This window comes from Macrotis lagotis, chromosome 3, assembly GCF_037893015.1.
Source record: "Macrotis lagotis isolate mMagLag1 chromosome 3, bilby.v1.9.chrom.fasta, whole genome shotgun sequence".
NCBI classification, from domain to species: Eukaryota; Metazoa; Chordata; class Mammalia; order Peramelemorphia; family Peramelidae; genus Macrotis; species Macrotis lagotis.
The window spans coordinates 37,398,163-37,419,799 of NC_133660.1; the positions used below are offsets into that span (position 1 = coordinate 37,398,163).

Genomic DNA, 21,637 nt, shown 5'->3' on the forward strand with positions numbered 1-21,637 from the left:
GAACATTTGGCAACAAACTCCTAGGGGCTACTGCGATGGTGAGCTGCCCAAAGATTACTTGGAGGAGTGATAACCCAGTGTGGGTGGAACAGTGGCCCCTTTCTTTGGAGAAGCTCACTGCAAAGATAAAGTTAAGGAATTATTGTTACAACACAGAATTGAGCCTACCACCAGCCCTTATAATTCTCCAGTATTTATAATGAAAAAGAAAGCTGGCATTTGGAGAATGCTTATTGACTTATGGGCAGTGAATAAAAGAATGGTCCCTATGGGCCCGCTACAGACAGGTCTTCCTTCTCTTGCCTTTATACCTAGGGAATTTGTCATAAAGATAATAGATATTAAGGATTGTTTTTATAGCATTCCCCTTCACCCTGAGGATAGGGATAAATTTGCATTCTCGGTACCATCAAAAAATTTTCAAAGCCTGTCAATCAGGTATCAGTTTACTGTATTACCTCAGGGAATGGCCAATAGTCCAACTATGTGCCAAGCATATGTTGCAGCTATTGTTCACCTGCTGCGCAGTAAGTATTCCAAGGCTATCATAGTCCATTATATGGATGATATTCTCATGGCTACTAAGCGATCCTTGGAGCTAGAAGAGTTAACAAAAGAAATGCTACTTTCTTTGAGTAAATATGGGCTTCAAGTGGCTCCTCATAAGATACAAGAAACTAGCCCTTATCAATATCTTGGTCACACCCTTAGTGAAGGAAGGACATCTAGAATACCCCCAAAGGTGAATTTAGAGAAGTGTAGGACCCTTAATGATTTCCAGAAACTTATTGGTTCCATACAATGGATACGTTCTACAGTTCCTATTCCTGATGATTTGATGTATCCTCTTTATGATATCATGAAAGGAGATTCCACATTAACCTCCCCCCAATATTGGACCTCACAAGCAAAGGAGGCAATGGCACAGATCCTGTCCAGGTGTCATGAATCCATAGTTCAATTTGATCCTGAGCAACCTATATTCGCTACCATTTTAAATCAAAGGTCACATATTGGTTGTCCCTATCAAAAGCAAGGTGTCATAGAATGGCAATATTTCCAGAGAAGTAAAAGAAGCATTCCTTGTAAATTTACGATGCTGGAAAATTTATTCCTAGCTATGTCTGATCGTTGTCTTTGTATGTTTGGAAAATATCTTGTTTTAAATATTTGTGCTTCTGAAGGTGCTCTTCGTTATTTTACTGACTCTATCCCTGAATGGGCTGCCCTACTCACTTCATGTGATGTCTTTAATCTTCCATTACCCCCGACGCTGCGTGGATGGGACAGCCTTTCATTATAACCCCCACCACGAATTATTTCCCCTACCCCTGTTGATGGAACAAATGTGTTCACAGATGCCACCAAAAATAAACGAGCAGCCTTTTACGTCCCACAAAAGCAAATATTGCGAGTTTTTACCACTGAGTATACCTCAGCCCAGAAAAATGAACTCCTTGCTGTTACATGTGCTCTTGCTTATCTTGCCAACGTGCCTGTTAATCTTATCACCAACAGTCTGTAATTGTGCTACAGCACTTCGAGAACTCCCTACTGCTTTTATCAATCCTCGTGTTAGTACTATTGCTTCTTTGTTGTCAGACCTTCAAAATCTTCTCCTCTCTCGTCACTGTCCTGTGTTTGTGTTGCATGTCCGTTCCCATGTCTCTGCTGTTGGGCCCATCTACAGTGGCAATGATATGGTAGATCGAGCATTGCTATGCTCTTTACTCTCAGAAGCCCATCAGGCATATGATAAGTACCATCTCTCAGCTCGTTCTCTTCGTCATCTGTATGGCATCACTAAAGATCAAGCCAGGGACATAGTGAAACGATGCCTTGGCTGTGCTCCATTTTTGTCCCCCACCTATTGATTGTGCCATTAATCCCTGCGGAGACCATCCTAATGCTTTATGGCAGATGGATGTTACCCACTATGGGAAAACCCTTATTCATGTTTCCATAGACACTTTTTCGAATTTTGTCATGGCGTCAATTCAACCTGGTGAGGCAGCCTGCCATGTTATAGCATATCTTTTGTCCTGTTTTTCCACTTGTGGAGTTCCTACAGCTATAAAAACAGATAATGGCCCTGCATATTCTTCCAAGGCGTTTGCAAATTTTTGTCAAGAATTTTTCATTTTACATAATACTGGAATTCCATACAATCCCACTGGTCAGGCCATAGTTGAACATGCTAACTGCACCCTTAAAACTCTCATTAAACAAAAAGGGGGAGTCAGTGGTCATGGCTGCCTTATATATACACAATTAGCACAGGCCATATACACCATGAATTTTCTTCATTTGAGAGATGATGGTACCTTCCCAACTTTGCGCTTTTTCGCAGGAACTTCACTAACACTCCACACACACGCAACTAGCCATCCCTCTCCCTGCCCAATAGGCAACTGAGTACTTTGGAAAAGCCGGTATGGCCTATGGCATGGCCCGGGCTCGGTAATTATAAGTGGACAAGGGTATCTTTGTATTCAACTAGATCCAAGTCTGGATGGCAAGGGGAAGGAGGAACCAGTCTGGGCACCAACCAAATGGGTCAGAGACCTTGGAGAAGATGAGAATAAGGAACAGAAGACGAGGATGGAGAGGACAGCGACACCCAAGGAAAGAAAAGAGAATGAAGACCTTAACTCTTGCCCTCCTTGCCCTGAGTCTGCTACCTGGGACACAAGCTCTCAACAGTAGATGGTACAACCTTACTGAATCACACAGAGTGCAGGAAGATCAACAAGGCACATGGTTCTGGGGGCTGGTGGTGGACCTGCCAGCTCTTAAAGCTTTAGGATGGCATGACACGACACCTCCAATTAAGATAAAAGGGAATGCCACCAAGTTAGTAGGGGAAACTGAACACCGAGATACACAGAATGTACAGGAAATTGAGATAACTAATTACAACTTTACAGTATATGCTTCTAATCCGTCAATATGTCTTTATACAGACACCATACTCCTGGATGATAAAAGCTTGGATAAGACATATATCAAATTAGAAAGTAAACTTTTTTCATCCTTTTTTCATCATACACAAGAACTAAAGAATCATACCACCCGCCTAAACATAAATATGTTATCCATCCCACATTCCCTGAATTGCACCCAAGAAACATCACAGACGTACACACAGCTTGCCTCTTATCATAATGGTACAGTGTCTTTCATTGCCTGCCCTGAAGGAGATGGAGCTACCTGGGTTCTGGTACACACTTGCTCTACCGGGGTTCCAACATGTGGCCCTACAATATATGATTCCTCTGTGCACCTACGATTTTGGGATTATATCTCCTCTACGAAGAAATACAAACAAATAGCAGCTCCTGCACCAGTTGCCTTTCCCTTGGGAACTGCTCATCTACATTTGTGGTGATTGGGTCTACCATTTGCACCAATAAATGTTTCCATCCATATATTCCCCTGTAAACAAGGTACATCCTGCTCGGATTTTACATTTGCGACATGGCATGCTAGTTTTGGCAATTTGAATTTGACCTGCCATGATGCTCAAGGACATACTGACAAGTTGTGTTATTGATTTGCAGCTGAGACCCATGCACCTCCCGACTATGCTTTCCTCCTTTGTCATACCAAAAACGCCATCTATTGAAAAACATGATCAACAACATGCATGCCTTCAACCTTACCGCATTTCTTGTCCTAATGCCACACTCACTGACACTTTGACTTCTTGGCATCATGGTCGCGCAATTTTTATCCTGAAACACCAAAAATATCAACTTGTACCGGTAAAAGCTAAACAGTCATGGGCACAACATCCTATAGACGAGTTGTAGGAATCTTCCTTCACTACCATTGCAAAAGCATGAGGTGGTTGATCTTGCTTTCAATATCATAAACTTTGCTTTCTCAATTTATGAAGAATTCCAAATTCAGGATCTTTACCAGCGACAAGGATATCTGGCATCTGTATTGCAAAACTTTTTGGCCCAGCAGTCATCCATGTGGACTACCCAAAATCATATAAACTGAGCACTTCAAAAGGAAATAGATGTTTTGGCCCCTGTAGTAGTTTACATTGGGGATGAGCTTGCTTACCATGAGTTAATCCCAAATTCCTTGTCATTATAGATATAAACCATTATGTGTCACTCCATTACAGGTAAATCTTACCAACTCCTCCTTGGTTGGTTCATGGCTTTGGGTATGGGCTGTGTTACAAGGTGCACTATTATCTCATAATGCTTCATCAGATATGCATCAGTTAGCTTTACTACTTCAAAAACTGAGAAATATTTCGACCGATTTTTCGATCATCAGACTGCTACCTTTAATATTGCTAATTATCTCAAGCATTTACAATTCTTACAATGGTTATTCAGCTGGATAGGTCCTGTTGCCATATTATTTCTTCTTTGTATTTTTGGCCCCTACTTGCTACAGTTTTTGTTATCCCTAATGAAGACTGCCTTGATCAACATCAAGGCGGATACCATGTCTCTTGTGCATCATGCCCCTCATTCAGTGCCAATATAAATATCTACCGCTCTGCGTTTCATCTTTCCCGGTGAATGCGACTGCAGGCAGCACTTTCTCCGGGGATTGAGGCCCTTCTGCCAGAACTGCCCAATGTCACTGAGAAATATGAAAAAGAATGCACCTCACCAGTGCTTGTGCTTATGACTACATCTCTGTACTAGAATAGTTAAAATTGTATTTTATAGAGTTATTTAAGAATGTATTCAATTTTTATATTAATTGGCTATTTAAAATTCTTAATAAATTTATATAAGAGGTTCCTCAAGACATTCTAATTGATTCTAAAAAGTTATTTTCTCTTGACCGGTCTTAATTGGTTCATTCAAAAACATAATAATATGTGTATATGTGTAATTAAACTTCAGTGGGACGTTTTCAAATCTCTTTACTGGCCTGGAGGGATAGGAAAATATTCCTATATTTTGGGAGTTGATGCCGGCCAGGGCATCAATCTCAGCTTTGTAAATTTTACACAAAAAGGTTGTTTCTGTGTGTTTGTACCTGTGTCTGTGTGTGTGTTTAATTCAGATCTGAAATAATTTCATTGCTGTAGGTTATTAAGACTATGACTATTTCTACCTTGCCTCCTTTGCTACATATGTTTGCTGCTAAAGCATGCTATTAGAGGCAAAGGCTGACCTTCGTGCTCTTCTCCAGAATCCCAAAGAACGACCAAAGATGGATACTACCCCTGTCTAAACAAAAAATGGGAATTGTCATGGACCCAGCTCTGGACCTTGGCCACCTATGGGCTAGGAGACACCTGGGGGTGTGAACCCACCTGCATGGGTGCTGGGAACACCCCAGTAACAGGAGTGGCACCGCCCATGAGGGAGGAACAGGGGTGGAGCTTGGGGGAGGAGCTGAGGACTATAAAAGGGATGGGGCTGGGGAAGAGGAGAGCCATTTTTTGCTGCTATGTAAGCAATAAAGACCTGCTTGTTAGACTGCTATCGGGTGCTCTGTCCAATTATTGCCCTCTGTCCCCAAGGAGGGTCCATGCGTCTGAAGACTGACAGGTCTGTGCGTCCGAAGACCTGGGAAAGGTATGTATCCAGGCGAAGGCTTGGGATAGGTCCCTGAGCATTTTCTCTTTTGATTTCCTTGCTGATGTAAGAGTATTTATATACTAAATTGTGTGTGTATTCAACTTCCTTTTGACAGGTTTAGATAAGAGTGAAATACAAGAAATGCATATTCTTTTTCCCCCTTCTTCCATATTTTTCCTACCTTTCCCTAATTTCTGAACTAGCATATTCCTTTTTTCTTCTCTTAAACCTAATAAAAATGGAATAAAACTATGCTAAATTCTCATGCTTGCATATAACTTCGCCATTTTTGTGACCCTTGAAGACTGAAATTTTGTAAGGACGTGTCTCTTTTTCCCTATTTAAAGGAAAATACTTTAACATGTTTTAGTCCCTTACAATTGTTTCCGTAATATTGGTTTGCTTGGAAGGCCATACTGTTACATTTTACTCCATACTCTATACTCCTAGAATTCTCTAGTACTTCAAAAGTGTTGGGGATTTTCTCTCTTCTCTGTCATTACTTGAAGCCCCCACTGATTATGTTCCCCTTCCCATTTTTAGGGGTCTGGTAACTAGTGTCTTGGTTCCATTTAATATTAGAATAACTTCAACAAAAGGATATTTACTTCAAAGATACAAATATTTTCCCCAGTACCTTGAAGAGCATAATATATCCCCTCTCCCCAAGGAAATTAGTCTTACAGCTTAATTTTAGTTTCTATATGGCATTAATTATGACCACCAAGACCCCAAGCATTCTAGGACCTTGCTTCTCAGGTCTTCTGTGCCAACCTGGCAACAATGGACACTCAGAGTCCTAGTGTCCTGGATCTTTGTCATTTGAGATCCTTGGTTAGAAACTCTATTCCCTGTTTCTAGAACTGAAGTAGATAAAAGGGAAAAAAGATCAAATGCTGGGCTTCTTTTGTGGGACTGCATGGTCCCTGGTGGGTATGGGGGAAAGGGGGAGGTGCCCTCAGGTCTTTACCTTACCTGAGGACCTTACCTGTCATCAGACATAAATGTGGGAAAATCCCAGACTGGGTCCAATTAAGTAGTTTAAAAAGCTATGGATATAAGTTGGTACATGGAAAAAGGAAAAGGTTGAATTGTTCCAAATCACATGGTAGGCCACCCTAGAATATCTCAGACTATGTTCCAGTTCTTCTGTTTCTCAGCGGTAAGTCCCCAGCATTTTCCATGTTGGGGATGCCATCTTAGCTCACTTGGACATATGTTCAACTCCCATTCTACATAGATCTATAACCCCCATTTGATGAAGATATGTAGATATATATTATTACTACAAAAGTTAGAGCATTATGCCAATGTTGTTTGTCAAAGAAAATGTAACTTTAATGGTTGTATTCTAGAGGAATTTCCTTTATAAATTAGTGCAAGAACTGTTTTCATAGTAGAACCTTTTAAAGTTGGCTTTAGATATTGGAATATGTACCTGGAGCTTATTTGGAAACTTCTAGGGCCTCCAGGGTTTCCATATCTATCCAGTACTTCAGGATGTGAGTGCTTTGAAGTGTTTGTGGAGGAACCCCTCCCTAACTACTGAGCTAAAGGACCAGATAACTTGGTCTTTAAAAAAAAAAGGATAGATAGCTTCCAACTATTCTCTCTTGCTTTGTTTGTTTAATGTAATAGCAAGAGTGCTGTCTCTAGGTTCTCCATTAGAGACTAAGTGAATAGGCACTTTTCTTCAACTTTCCCCTTCTTCCTGCTACTCCTGCTACTCCCTCCTACTTCCTGCTACTCCTACAAGGAGCATTGAACTTGATATTGGTCTGCCTTTTCCATTTGGTATTTTATTTCCTGAATATGAGATCAAACATCAGCCTAGAGGTGGATATTTCTAAGCTGTTTCATTGGAAATGATTACTGACAAATTGGCCCTAGTCTGGCCATTTTATCAAAACACATATATTGGGGGTGATTAGGTGGTGCAGTGGATAGAGCACCGGCCCTGGAGTCCGGAGTACCTGAGTTCAAATCTGGCCTCAGACACTTAATAATTACCTAGCTACGTGGCCTTGGGCAAGCCACTTAACCCCATTGGCTTGCAAAAAAAAAAAAAAGACCTAACCTCCCCCCCAAAAACACATTTATCAGAAATTGTTTACAAAGTGCAAAACCACTGTGAAATGTAAAATGCCTAATCCTCAATTCCATAAACTACTTTATGTTGTAATAAAGTTTAAGTATTAGCCTCTTGAAAAATAGTAATAGTATTTATGTTTAAATGGCCAAATTATGTTTTAAGTTTGTTTTATGAAAAAAAATGAACACTTGGAAGGATTGTAATTAGTATTTTTTGTACGGGAGGGGGAAAGAAATAAATGTGTATCCTATATTTGATTGATATCTTACATTAAAATTCCAGAGTTTTAAATTCCAAGTTTTAAATAATTTGTTTACAGGCTGCTGGAGTGGGAGTTCAACAAGCTAAAAAGTAAGAGAAAAAGAGAACCTAGCACTCTTTCCCAGAAACCATTAAAGGTCAGTTTTTCCTCCCTAACTGGCCACATTCTTGGGTCCAGAGGAGAGAGGTCTCTTAGTAAAGAGAATGAATGCTACAGTGCTGCTTCTCAGTGTTAGACTTGCATTTGAAAAGGGAGAAACTCTTTTTTTATGCTTGTGTTTTTAATGTTATAAAGAATCTATATTCTTAAAAGTAACACTCAAGCATATTGATATACTATTGAATCAATTTAAGGATGGTAGGAGAATCAAAAGGTGATCCACAAGAGAAGGAAATGGCAAGCCACTCTATTATTTTTGTGAATAAAATTCCACGGGCACCTTTAAAATGATAAAAGATAAAACATTAGAAGATGAGCATCTTAGGTTGGAAGTTATCCAACATGATACTTCTGAAGAACAGCAGACAACTACAAGTAGCTTCAGAAGGAAAGCATTGTTGGGTCAAAGCTGAAAGGAAGGTCAGGTGTAAATGTTCCAGGTTATGAAAGGAAAGGTCGATGTTCCAAAGATCAATAGTGCCTAGGAATCTGGAGTGTAAGCTCAAAGAACAAAGGTAAACTGAATATGATCAAACAAGACCTGAAAAGTTTAAACATCAACATCTTGGTGTCAGTGAACTTAAATAAATGGGGAAGGATGACTTTAGTTCAAGTGATTATAACAGTCACAGCTGCGGACAACAATCCTTTAGATGAAATGGAATAGCCCTCATAGTCAATAAAAGGGTGAGAAAAGTAATACTGGGGTATAATCTCAAAAATGACGGAAAGATATCTGTTTGAATCCAAGGCAATCCATTCAATGCCATAGTGATATAAGTCTATGTATGCTCCAACTACAGATGCTAAAGAGGGAAAAGTTGAACACTTTTATGAAGACCAACATCTTCTAGAAATAACATTTAAAAAGATATCACATTCATCAAAGGGGATTAAATGTTAAAGATGAAATAAAGATATAAAAATCAGAAAATAATTGAAATAATGGAGAACTGGCTTTGTAGTACAAAATGAAGCAGGGAGACACTAATAAAGTTTTTCCAAGATAATTTTGATATGGGAAATATTCTTTTTTTCAACAATCCAAAGAGATGACTTCACCATCTCACCATCATTAGATGGTCAATATCAAAACCAGATTGATTATATATTTTTCAGCCAAAGATGTAGAATCTCTATATAGGCAGTTAAAATAAGACCTGGAACTGACTGTGATTTAGATCGTGAACTTCTTATTCAAAATTCAGACTTAAATTTAAGAAAGTAGAAAAACCATCAGATCATAGAGGTAAGATCTATCACTTATGAACATGAAGTGGAAATGCTGAATAGATTTAAAGGATTTGATCTGGTAGATAGAGTGCCTGAAGAACTATGTTCAGCGGTTAATAATATTGTACAGAAGGCAAAAAGCAAACTAACAAAAATATACCGAAGAAAAAGAACTAGAAAGCAAAATAACTGTCTGATAAGGCCTTACAAATAGTTGAGAAAAGAAGGAAAAAGAAAGGGAAAAAATAACCAACTAAAGCAGAATTCCAGAGAATAGATTTTCTTAAAAGAACAGTGCAAGAAAATAGAAAAAAAAATAGAATGGGAAAGATAAGAGATCTCTTTAAGAAAATTAGAGATGTCAAGTAAACATTTCATGCAGAAATGGGCATGATAAAAGACAAAATGATAGGGACTTAACAGAAGCAGAAGAGATTAAGCAGAGATGGCAAGAATATATAAAAGAATCATACAAGAAAGATTTTAGCATCACTGATAACCACAGTGGTGTGGCTACTGACTTAGAGCCAGACATCCTGGAGAATGAATCATGGGGTCTTTGAGGTATTGCTGACAATAAGGCTAGTGGAAGTGGCAGAATTTCAACCCAATCATTTAAAATCCTAAAGCATGATGTCGTTAAAGTGCTATACTCAAAATGTCAGCGAATTTGGAAAACTCAACAATGGCCACTGGACTGGAAAAGATCAGTTTGCATCCCAGTTCTAAATAAGGGAAATACCAAAGAATGTTCAAATTACTGAATAATTATGCTCATTTCATATGCCAGCAAGGTTATGTTCAAGATTTGCAAGCTAAACCTCATCAATATGTAAACCAAGAATTACCAGAACAGTCTGGTTTTCAAAGAGGCAGAGGAACTAGAGACCATATTGCCAATATTTGCTGGATTAGGAGAAAGAAAGGGAGATACTAAAAACCATCCATTTCTGCTTCATTGACTACATTAAAACCTTTGACTATGGATCACAATAAATGTGGTCAGTCCTCAAAAAGATCACAGTAACAGATCATCTTGCTTGTCTTCTGAGGAGTCTGTATGAGGACCAAGAAAAAAAAATCCAGTTTAAGGGTAAAAAGGGAAAATGGCATGATTGTATATTGTCACCTTACTTATTTAATTCACATGCTAAATGTCAACCTGGATGAATCAAAAACTAGAATTGGTTGCTTGGTTGTTGTTCTTTGGTCTTAAAGAGGACCAAAGAGGATGAAAATGACATAACTGGTTAAAGTCAAGGTACAGTGTGCCTGACTGTGGCTGATCAGACCAATATAAGCTAGGAGTGCTCTACCACAAAACAGGAACAAAGAGTCCATATGAACATTTGGGGTGGATTCTCTAAATATGCATTTCTCATTTCTTTTGAGGTACTTTACTTCTGCTTTATTCATAGAGCATGATGGTGGGCATGCCATGCTGGGTGATCCTTTGCTAGTGTCTCCCATTTTACACAATCAATTCAAATTCAAATGTATTACTTTTTCTGACCACCGTGTGAGTGCTTGCTTTGTGTGAGCTCTCCACAAAATAATCTTTATGGCAACTTTGACATTTGAATAACATGGACAGCTCATCAGAATTGTGCTCTCTGTAGTAAGATTTGAATACTTGTTAGTTTAGTTTGAGAAAGGACCTCTTATTTTGCCAGGTGATCTTAATAATCTTCCTAAGACAATTCAAATAGAAGTGATTCCATTTCCTGGCATGGCATTGGTAGACTGTCCAGGTTTCTCAGGTATACAGCAATGAGATTAGCACAATGGCTCTCTAGACCTTCAGTTTGGTAGTCATTCTAATACCTCTTTTCTCCCACACTTTCTTTTGAAGCCTCCCAAACACTGAGCTTGCTCTGACAATGTGTTTATCAACCTCATTATCATTGTGTGCCTCCTTGGAAAGTATATTGCCAAGGCAAGTGAACATATCCACAGTATTCAAAACTTCTCTAATTGCTATAATTGATGGTTCCACATTGTTAGACAAAAATCAGTACAGGCAGCCGAGAACTGATCCATACTTTGTTGCATCTCATCTTCAGAGGCTGTGTTGAGTGCACAATCATCTGCAAACCGAAGATCATGCACCAGCAATTTCTCCATTTTAGCCTTGACTTGTAGTCTTTTCAAGTTGAAGAATTTATCATCAGTGTGGTAGCTGACCTTGATGCTATGTTTTTCTTCATTGGAAGTGTTTGACAGGGGTGCCTAGAACACCGGCCCTGGAGTCAGGAGGACCTGAGTTCAAATCCGACCTCAGACACTTAATAATTACCTAGCTGTGTGGCCTTGGGCGAGCCACTTAACCCCATTGCCTTGCAAAAACCTAAAAAAATAAAAAAGTGTTTGACAACATGACTGAGAACATCATACTAAAAAGCATGAGAGAGCAAGGATAGAGACTTGTTTCACTCCATTGGTGACTGGGAAATCTTGAGAACATCATCCACTATCCCAACTGTGACCAGGCATACCTTCATGAGACTGACATACAAAACAGATGAACTTCTCCAGCAACCAAATTTTCTCATAACTTTCCATAAGCTCTCATGACTGAGGGTATCAAAGATCTTGATCAGAACTACAAACTTTGAATATAGACCATTACTCCTGACATTTCTCCTGGAGTTGTCCAGCAACAAACATCATATCAGCTGTTCCTCTATCCTTGCTGAAGCCACCCTGCGGGTAGATAATCATCTTCCAAAAGAAGAGCCAGCCAATTAAGGACTCTGGCAAGAATTTTGCCAGCAATAACTAAAAGAAAAACGCCTTCCCTTCCTTCCCTCCATAATTATCATAGGATAATCTATTTACTTTACTCTTATAGAAATGGACAATTATCTCATCTTGCCATTATAACCTGGAAATCTGAAGTCAGCATTTGTAGGAGCAATGGACCCCCTACCCCCTTCTTCCCCCACTCCCACCCCAGCCACCTTGTCAAACTCAGCTAGAATAGAATCAATACTAGGTGCTCAGTTATACAAAGGAATCTAATGGGATTGGTGTCAACCTGAAGAAAACAGTAAATGACTTCAGAATTGATTGATTGATGGTGGTCTATTAAGCACACTGTTGAAGTATTCAGCTCATCTCTCTAATATCATGTCTTTATCATTAGTTATGGTGACTCCATTAGCACTGAGTAGTTGAGATGGACCAGAGATCTTTGGTCCATAAATAATCTTCAGGGCATCATAAAATCATTTTGGATTGTTACTATCCTCAAAAAACCCTGAATTTCTCTGTCTTCTTACTGAACCAAGAATCCTACATCTCTCTAAAGCTTTGCTTGCACTTTACTTTTTATGAAATTAAATCTTGCTTTTTAAGAAATGGATGGATCCTGCTAGTAAAGCCTGTGGAGTTGTCACTTTTTCATTTACCAGCTTCTGAATTTCCCCCATCATTTTTGTCAAACCATTCTTGATGTTTGCAAGTCTTCTGACCTAAATGAACAAATACAGAGCTGTCCACCAAATCTCTGAAAATTGCTCACTCTTTTTCTGCTCCACTGTGCCAACTGTGTGTTTGCTTAGCTTTCCCTTTAAATTAGCAGCAAGCTGATTCAGCTCAGAAAAGTGCTCTAATATCTTTTTTTTTTTTTTTTTTTTTAGGTTTTTGCAAGGCAACTCCTGACTCCAGGGCTGGTGCTTTATCCACTGCACCACCTAGCCACCCCTCTAATATCTTCTTATAGTCATTGGGGTGAAAAAGTCTATGATCAGTCCAGCACTCTGTTACATATTGTCTTTGACACTCTCACAATCTGTCTCTCTTTTCCTTACAATCACATGGTCTATTAATTGTGTGTTTGGTTTTTGTTTTTGTTTTTGTTTTTTTAGTTTTTGCAAAGCAATGGGGTTAAGTGGCTTGCCCAAGGCCATACAGCTAGGTAATTATTAAGTGTCTGAGGTCGGATTTGAACTCAGGTCCTCCTGACTCCAGGGCCAGTGCTCTATCCACTACGCCACCTAGCCACCCCCACATGGTCTATTAAATGCCAATGTTTTCTGAAGGATGCATTGAGGTAAATGGAAGACAGTGTTGGTGATAAGAAGGTAATGAGATGCACAAGCCTTTAATAGTAGGTAACCATTGCTGTTGCTGTTTCTACCTCCATTCCTCCCAAGGACTCCTTGCCATGTCTGGTAGTCTGAGCCTACTCTAACATTAGTTATCCAGAATTATAAACTTGTTCTCTTTTGGTATATTGATGATAAGGGTTTCCAAGTCTTCATTAAATTTTTTTTTTTTTGATCTCACCAGGGTTGATGATAGTGGGAATATAGGCACTGATGATGGTAGCATGGCATTTTCCTGCAAGTGCCAATTGCAGCCATGAACTCCTTTTGGTAGACGTACAAGCTTGTTGACTAGATTAGTTTTGATTGTAAAACCCATACTAGCTTCATGGTGCTCCTTATCATGACAGTCACTCCAGAAAAAAATATGTTTATCTAGCCCGACTTTGATTATCTGGTCTTCATTTTCCAGTATTTTCACTCAGAATTGCTATTTGGATGCATACCTGCTGAATTCTCTTGCAATAAGCACTATTTGTCTTTCAGGTCTATTGCATTTTGTGTTTTCTATAAGTGGGCATACATTCCATGGACCGATGGTAAATGAAATCATCTTTACAGATGTTTTTGTTCAATTTTTGGGGTTGTTTTGACTGCAGGGTGGGGTCCCTGCCTGCTTTAGTAATCAGGCCAGTGTTGGATAAGTGGACGATTTTATAACCTTTTTTCTAGCTCCTTCCTCACTTAAGGAGGTAATCAGTCTAGTTCTTAAAGATTGCTCAGACCCCTGGAAGGCTGTTGAGCCTAATGCTACTTCTAATGAGAAGATGACTCTGTGGTCTGGACTGATTGTGAACAGAGTTGGGACATCAGCTCCCAGTGTAACCACATGTACTGCTTTGTCACTTTCCGTCCCCACAGGACAATGAGGTTGATTAAAATGGTAAAAATGATATGGGTGATGCCTTGATTCTTGCATAAATTGGATTTGTGAGGCAGAATTGCACAAAATCATTGTCCTTACTCCCTTTTCCAGAGTCTTCACAGTCCAGTGACAGAACAGATTCAAGATGCAGTGGATGGGGGTGGCTAGGTGGCGCAGTGGATAGAGCACTGGCCTTGGAGTCAGGAATACCTGAGTTCAAATCTAGCCTCAAACACTTAATAATTACCTAGCTGTGTAGCCGGTAACCCCATTTGCCTTGCAAAAGTCTAAAAAAAAAAAAAGAAAAAAAAAGAAAGACACAGTGGATGATCTTGGTGTCTTATATATCTAACCATACTCTAAGTGGTCCACATTACCTGGTTCAACTCCCTTCCTGATCATTGAAACAAATTGTTCTCATCAAGAGGTATTTAAATTCTCTGTCTTAGTTAATTGTTAAATATGTTCCTTTGATGAATATCATTTATAGAAAACTGTTTGATCCTTTTTTGGTGCTCATTGAAGATGCCCTTCATGGCAGGTGTGTAGCCTAGAAGTAACTGTTGCTCACTTAGAAGCTTTTTCTCCTTCCTGTAATAATAAGTTTAGAGATGTTGTTTTAATGCCATTGCTATTTTCTGCTCTTCAAATACCTTTTACATGGATTCCTTTGTTCAGAGGGATGGGAATAGAAGTGGAGGCAGAAGATGGTGGTAACAATCCAAGGTTGTTGTTTGGCAAGAGATTATCAATAGTAGGACAAAGGAATAATGGACTTGAGTGTAAAAAATAATGCAGAGTTGAAATGATTCACTGAGATTTTTGAGATAGGGTAACATGGTAACCAATGTAGGGATGATGACTTGGGAAAGAATTGAGGGATACGGGGATTGGTGGTTTTGGTGAGGATCATGAATAATTAGGGGTTTTAAGGCAGAGGAAGAAATGGAATGATAATAAATTTAAGATTAGATAAAGGAACTTCAGAATTTGTGCACTTGGGTATATTATAGGTTTAAATAATAATTCCTATGTCTATTTTTTTTAGCGTTTTTTTTTTTTTGCAAGGCAATGGGGGTTAAGTGGCTTGCCCAAGGCCACACAGCTAGGTAATTATTAAGTGTCTGAAGTTGGATTTGAATTCAGGTACTCCTGACTCCAGAACCAGTGCTCTATCCACTGTGCCACCTAGCTGACCTAAATGTCTATTTTTTAAAATAAATATGTTGTTTATTTTTCCAACTACAATCAATGGTAATTTTTACCCATGTTTTTGCAAGGCTTTGAGTTTTACAATTTTTCTCCTGCCCTCCCTTCCTTCTTCCCTGCCTCTGATAGAAAGCAATAAGATATAGGATTTACATTTGTAACTATGGTTAAACATAGATTGATATTGAATGTGTTGTGAGAGAAAAAACAGATCCAAAAAGAAGAAAGAAAACATTAGAGATAGCACAATTAAAAATTTACAATATTATATATAGGACAAGTTTAAAAAATTGAAGATACTCAGCTTTAGTCTTCATTTAAACTCCACAGTTCCTTCTCTGGATATGTATGGTATTTCCCATCACAAATCATTTAAAATTGTCTTTGATTATTGTACTGCTGAAATGAACAAGTTTGTCATAATTAATCAATACCCAATGTCATTGTCAGTGTGTATAATTTTCTTCTGGTTCTGCTCATTTCATGCAGAATCAGTTCACACAAGTCTTTCCAGGTTTTTCTGAAACCCCATCCTTCTTGATTTCTTATAGAACAATAATGTTTCATCGCATACATATACTAGAATTTGTTTAACCATTTCCCAATTAATGGGAATCCCCTCAATTTCTAATTCTTTGCCACTACAAAAAGGGCTGATATTTTTGTACATGTGGGATTTTTACCCTTTTTCATTATCTCTTCAGGATACAGACCTAAGAGTGGTATTGCTGGGTCATGCACATTTTTATTACCTTTTAGGCATAATTCCAAATTGTCTTCCAGAAAAGTTGGATCACTTCACAACTCCACCAACAATGCATTAGTGTGCCAGGTCTCCCACATCCCCTCCAATATTAATCATTATTCTTTCTAGTCATATTGACCAATCTAAGAGGTGTGAAGTAGTACCTCAGAGATGATTTAATTTGCATTCCTCTAATCAATAATGATTTTGAGCAATTTTTATGACTGTGGATAGTTTTGATTTCTTTATCTGAGAATTGCCTTTCCATATCATTTGACCATTTATCACTTGGAGAATGACATTTTTTAAAAAATAAATTTTACTAATTTCTGTATATATTTTAGAAATGATTTCTTTGTCAGAAATACTAGTTGTAAAAATTGTTTCCCAATTTACCACATTCCTTTTAGTCTTAGTTGTAGTCATTTTGCTTGTGCAAAATCTTTTTAAATTTAATGTAATCAAAATTATCCAGTTTGCTTTTTATAATGTTCTCTGACTCTTTTTTGATCCTAAATTGCTCCCCTTTCCATCAGTCTGACAGGTAAACTATTCCTTGTTCTACTAATTGACTTATGATATTATCTTTTTTTTATCTAAATCCTGCACCCATTTTGATATTATTTTGGTATGGGGTGTGAGATGTTGCCCTATTCCTAGTTTCTGCCACATTATCTTCCAGTTTTCCCAGCAGTTTTTTATTGAAGAGTGAGTTCTTATGCCAGAAGCTGGAATCTTTAGATTTAGATTACTATAGTCATTGACTATATATAATAGGTGTCTATTTTGTCCAACCTGAAACTATCTGTGAAAAAGCTAAGAACTAGGTCTCCCAATTCTGTCAACCTGATACTATGATACTTCTGCAGAGAGCCTGAGGCAAGTGACATAATGTTCTGACCCTTTCTTGCTTGAAGAACAGTCAGTCATATTAGGAAGGGTTTCTTAATGTTGGTACTTATTGTGGAACTTTTTATTTTATTTTAAAAACTTTATTCATTTAGAAAACTTTTTAGTTAGAAATTCTTTCCCTCCCTACCCATTGAGAAGGCTAGAAATACAATACCATTGTAATATAATCATGTAAAACATATTTTAACATTAGACACATTGCAAAAATGCTAAAAAGCAAGCAAAATAAAGTAAAATAAACATTTTTTCACTCTGCATTCAGAGTTCATCAGTTCTCTATTTGGAGGTGAGTAGCATTTTTCATCATGTATCCTTTAGAATTGTTGTAGATCATTGTATTGATCAGAATAGATGTCTTTCACAGTTAATCCTTGTTACAGTATTGTTGTTGCTGTGAACAATATTCTCTTGCTTTGCTTACTTCATTTTGCATCAGTTTATATGTCTTCTCAGATTTTTTTGAAACTATTCTCTTTGTCATTTCTTAGAGCACAATAGTATTCCATCACAGACCTATATAACAAACAACTTGTTGAGCCATATTTTTATTTTCTAATAGTCCTTCTAATACTCTAACACAATTCATAGGATTCTTTGTATTCTTTCCAATGAAATAATTTTTAAAACTGTAATGTTTGATGCTTGATCTTGGTTTCCTTCAAATGACAACACCTACATGCTTTTCATGATTTCCTTCAGCTACTATTCTATTTCCCTCTCTCCAGTTTACTTTGTATGTATATTTTAGAGACTTCTCTAATCTTGAGAGAGACCCACTCCCTATTCTATAGTCAATTGTAGTAACCTTTCTGCTAATAAAAAGACCCGAGGTTCCTTGTTCTTACACTCAAACCCCACCCCACCACCCTGGAATGATTTTACATATAGCTTGAATTATGGATTGCTTCCAGGGCTCTCCTAAAAGGGAATAGTAAAAAACTCCTTGGGGAGTAGTACGATTCAGATTTCCAACAGGCTATACATTCCTAAAATCAACAGGAATGTTAAACATAGGACATTCCTACATAAACATTTGACAAAAAAAAAACTTTAAAAACAGAATTGATGAACACTTTATAACTGTTCTTAGAATCTTTTAGGGGGATGAAGATAAAAATTCATCAGAATATAAAGCTGTTTGAAGGACCTGGTGGTCCTTTATCCCACCCGGGTTCTGAACTGTCTTAACAATTTCCTGTGTTTGTCTCCTCTTAGAATCAGTTAGACTTGTGTTGGTTCCTTTGATGTCAGTGATTGGTTTCTTCAAGAGTAGTCAATGGATACTCCTTTCAGTGCCACCATTCAACTCTAATTGCTGATGGACCTCCAGATTTCTCAGCCTTTTATAGATGGCTTTAGTCATGGACATGTCCATCTCTGGATATTTATTCATTTTTAGATCAGAAAAGAATAAACATGAAAGAGGCAACCCAAACCCTGGGTAAAACTAGTGTAGGCAGGATAAATACTTTAGCTGTGAGGTATTGGGTCTGGGACTGGTGTAGAAATCAGAGCAAGAGGTCTCTTGACCACTCAGGTCTGGCTCTTGGATCAATCTCAAAGCAGTCCTGACAGGATTTGAAGCTGGAAGGGAAAAAAGGAAGTAAAGGAGCAAGTCAGTCCTCTTCAAACATTCCCCAGTCATCCATTTGACAACTTGCATTGCTTAAGGGGACTCTTTATCTCAAAGTGTGAACTCTTTAACCCTGAGTTGCACAAGACCATTTGTTGGATCATTTGATAGAAACCAGGATAACTCTCTGCCTAGCAGAGGTTTTTTTGCGAGGCAAATGGGGTTAAGTGGCTTGCCCAAGGCCACACAACTAGGTAATTATTAAATGTCAGGTTCTCCTGACTCCAGGGCTGGTGCTCTATCCACTGTACCACCTAGCTACCCCTATAGCAGAGGTTCTCAACATCTGTTGTGTGTCTTGGACCCAGCATTGTGTTGGTAAAATTTTAATAGTCAGCTCTCTGGTGGGAAAAAAATTATTTAGTTGATTAGCCATGAGTTTGTCATGACCCCATTTGGGGTTTTCTTGGCAAAGATACTGCAGTAGTTTGCCATTTCCTTCTCTAGCTCATTTTATAGATGAGGAAACTGAGGCAAACAGGGTTAAGCAACTTGCCCAGGGTCACATATCTATTATATGTCTGAGGCCAAATTTGAGTTCAGGAAAATGAGCCTTCCTGACTTTAGGCTGGTGATCTAAAGACTGTACAACCTCACTGCACACACACTCACACACACACACACACACACACACACACACACACACACAAATACATACAGACACTCAAATATATGTATACCACACTTTTACAATTAATCTTCATTATTAACATTTTTTCTCCATTACTTTCTTAAATGGAGACAATCATCAAAACAATAAATCAAGTATGAATTTTTAGTATTTGTTGATTTCTAAGGCTTAATGCTTCCTGAATGACTTCAGCTCATCTCTTGATAAATATCTTTAGCAGTCTAATGAAGCCTATAGATCTCTGAATATTTTCTTAGAAATCAAAAGTAGTAGAGAATGCTTAATTTCAGTTAGTCCTTAAAGAAAATAAAGGTTTGATTTTTTTCCCATCTAAATTCATATACTCCCTGAAATATAACCCTAGACTTCAAGTTAAGAATCCTCTGCCCCGTCTCTCTGCTCTCCCTCCAGCAGAACTCAGCTGTTTGCCCACACTCAGATCCAGGTTCCAGTCATAGCTGAGCAGAGATCATGCTCACAACTCCAGGGCAGAGGGGAGGGTCTGAACACAGGCAAGAGAGCAGCAGTCAGAGACCTTGGATTAGTTAAGATCCTTGTGGGTTGTCCCAAACCCCACCCCCCCAAAGCCTTGGAAGTGTGGTAAATCAGTCATAGGAAGAAGAAATGAGCAAACAACAGAAAAAGAAGAATCTGACCATAGAAAAGTACTTTGGTGCCATGGAGGATCAAAATACATACTCAGATGATGACAAAATCAAAGCTTCAGTATCTAAAACCTCCAAGAGAAATAGAAAATGGGCTCAGGCTATGCATGGGCTCAAAAAAGACTTTGAAAAGCAATTAAGGGAGGTGGAGGAAAATTGGGAGGAGAAATGAGAGTGATGCAGATAAATCATGAAAACCAAATAAGTAGCTTGGTGAAAGAAACACAAAAAAAAAACCTGAAGAAAATAATATGTTAAAAACCAGTTTAGGCCTAATGGAAAAAAGCAAAACAAAAGGCAAATGAGAAGAAGAATGCCTTAAAAACCAGAATTGGCCAGCTGGAAAAGGAGATAAAAAAAGCTCTCTGAAGAAAATAGTTCCTTCAAATGCAGAATGGAATTAGAGGAAGTTGATGACTTTGTGAGAACTCAGGAAGAAATAAAACTGTACCCCAAAACTCCAAAATTAGAAGAAAATATCTCATTGGAAAAAACAGACCTTAAAAAAAAGATTCAGAAGAGATAATTTAAAAATTGTTGGGCTACCTGAAAGTCATGACCAGGAGAAGAGCCTAGACTTCATTTTTCAATAAATAATTCAGGGGGGTGGCTGGAGCCAAGATGACAGGAGAAGAGCCTCTCTTAGGTGCTCACTCTTTATAATATTTCAGAAACCATAAAATAATGACTTTAACTAAATTTACAAGAGACAGAACCCACAGAGGGATCCAGTGAGGCAATTCTCCAGAACAAGGTAACCTGGAAAATAGTGGAAAGGCTCCACTCCACGGGGTTAGAGGGACAACCACCAGAGTGAAGGAACTTCAGCCTCCTGGAGGCAGCCCCAGGGTGCCAGGGAGCCACAGCTCCTGTAGGGGCAGTTTCCTGACCTACACTCTGGGGAGCATCAGGGCACTCAGCAAGCAGTAATGGGGTGGCAGTCCAGATCCAGGAAACTGAAGCAGGCCAAGCCGGCAAACAGGAGCCCCCAGGCAACTGAGCCTTGAGTGCTCAGCCTACCAAAGCGAAGGGAGTGGAGAGGGACTTCCGAGGTCTGTCCTCTGTCCCTGGAACAGGACTCTGGGGTTCTGACCACATTCACAACCTGATCACAGTCTAGGCCCCCAATAGTGGGGCCCATCCCCCACCTCAGCCCCGTGGCAGAGCAGGGCGCATATGGTCATTCACAGACCAGGAGGGAAGACAAAGCTTCACACACTGAGACCCTTGTGTGTGGGGGGGGTATGTGTCCCAATAATACTCAAAAGCTCAGGAAGCACCCCCAAACCAGGCACAGGTTGGAGAAATGAGTAAACAGAGAAAAAAGAGGAACACCATTGTGAAATACATTGTCAATGATCCCAAGAAGGATCAAAATACTTAATCTGAAGATGAGGAAGTACAAGCTCCTGCATCTAAAGACTGCAAGAAAAATGGAAATTGGGCTCAGGCTATGACAGAACTCAAAAAAGATTTTGAAAATAAAGTGAGGGAGATAGGAGAAAAACTGGGAAGAGAAATGAGAGAGATGCAGGAAAAACATGAAAAAAAAAAGTCA

The 21,637-nt window shown here is 38.7% G+C and overlaps 1 protein-coding gene across 1 annotated transcript in view; it reads left to right on the forward strand.

Annotated features, from left to right (window-relative positions):
• The first annotated feature begins 5,434 nt into the window (after nucleotides 1-5,434).
• ART3 (ADP-ribosyltransferase 3 (inactive)) overlaps nucleotides 5,435-21,637 on the forward strand; it is a 138,788-nt gene continuing 122,585 nt past the window's right edge. Inside the window, exon 1 of the mRNA XM_074228475.1 lies at nucleotides 5,435-5,561. The gene's annotated coding sequence lies outside the window, so the exon portion shown is untranslated. The remainder of the gene's footprint in view (nucleotides 5,562-21,637) is intronic.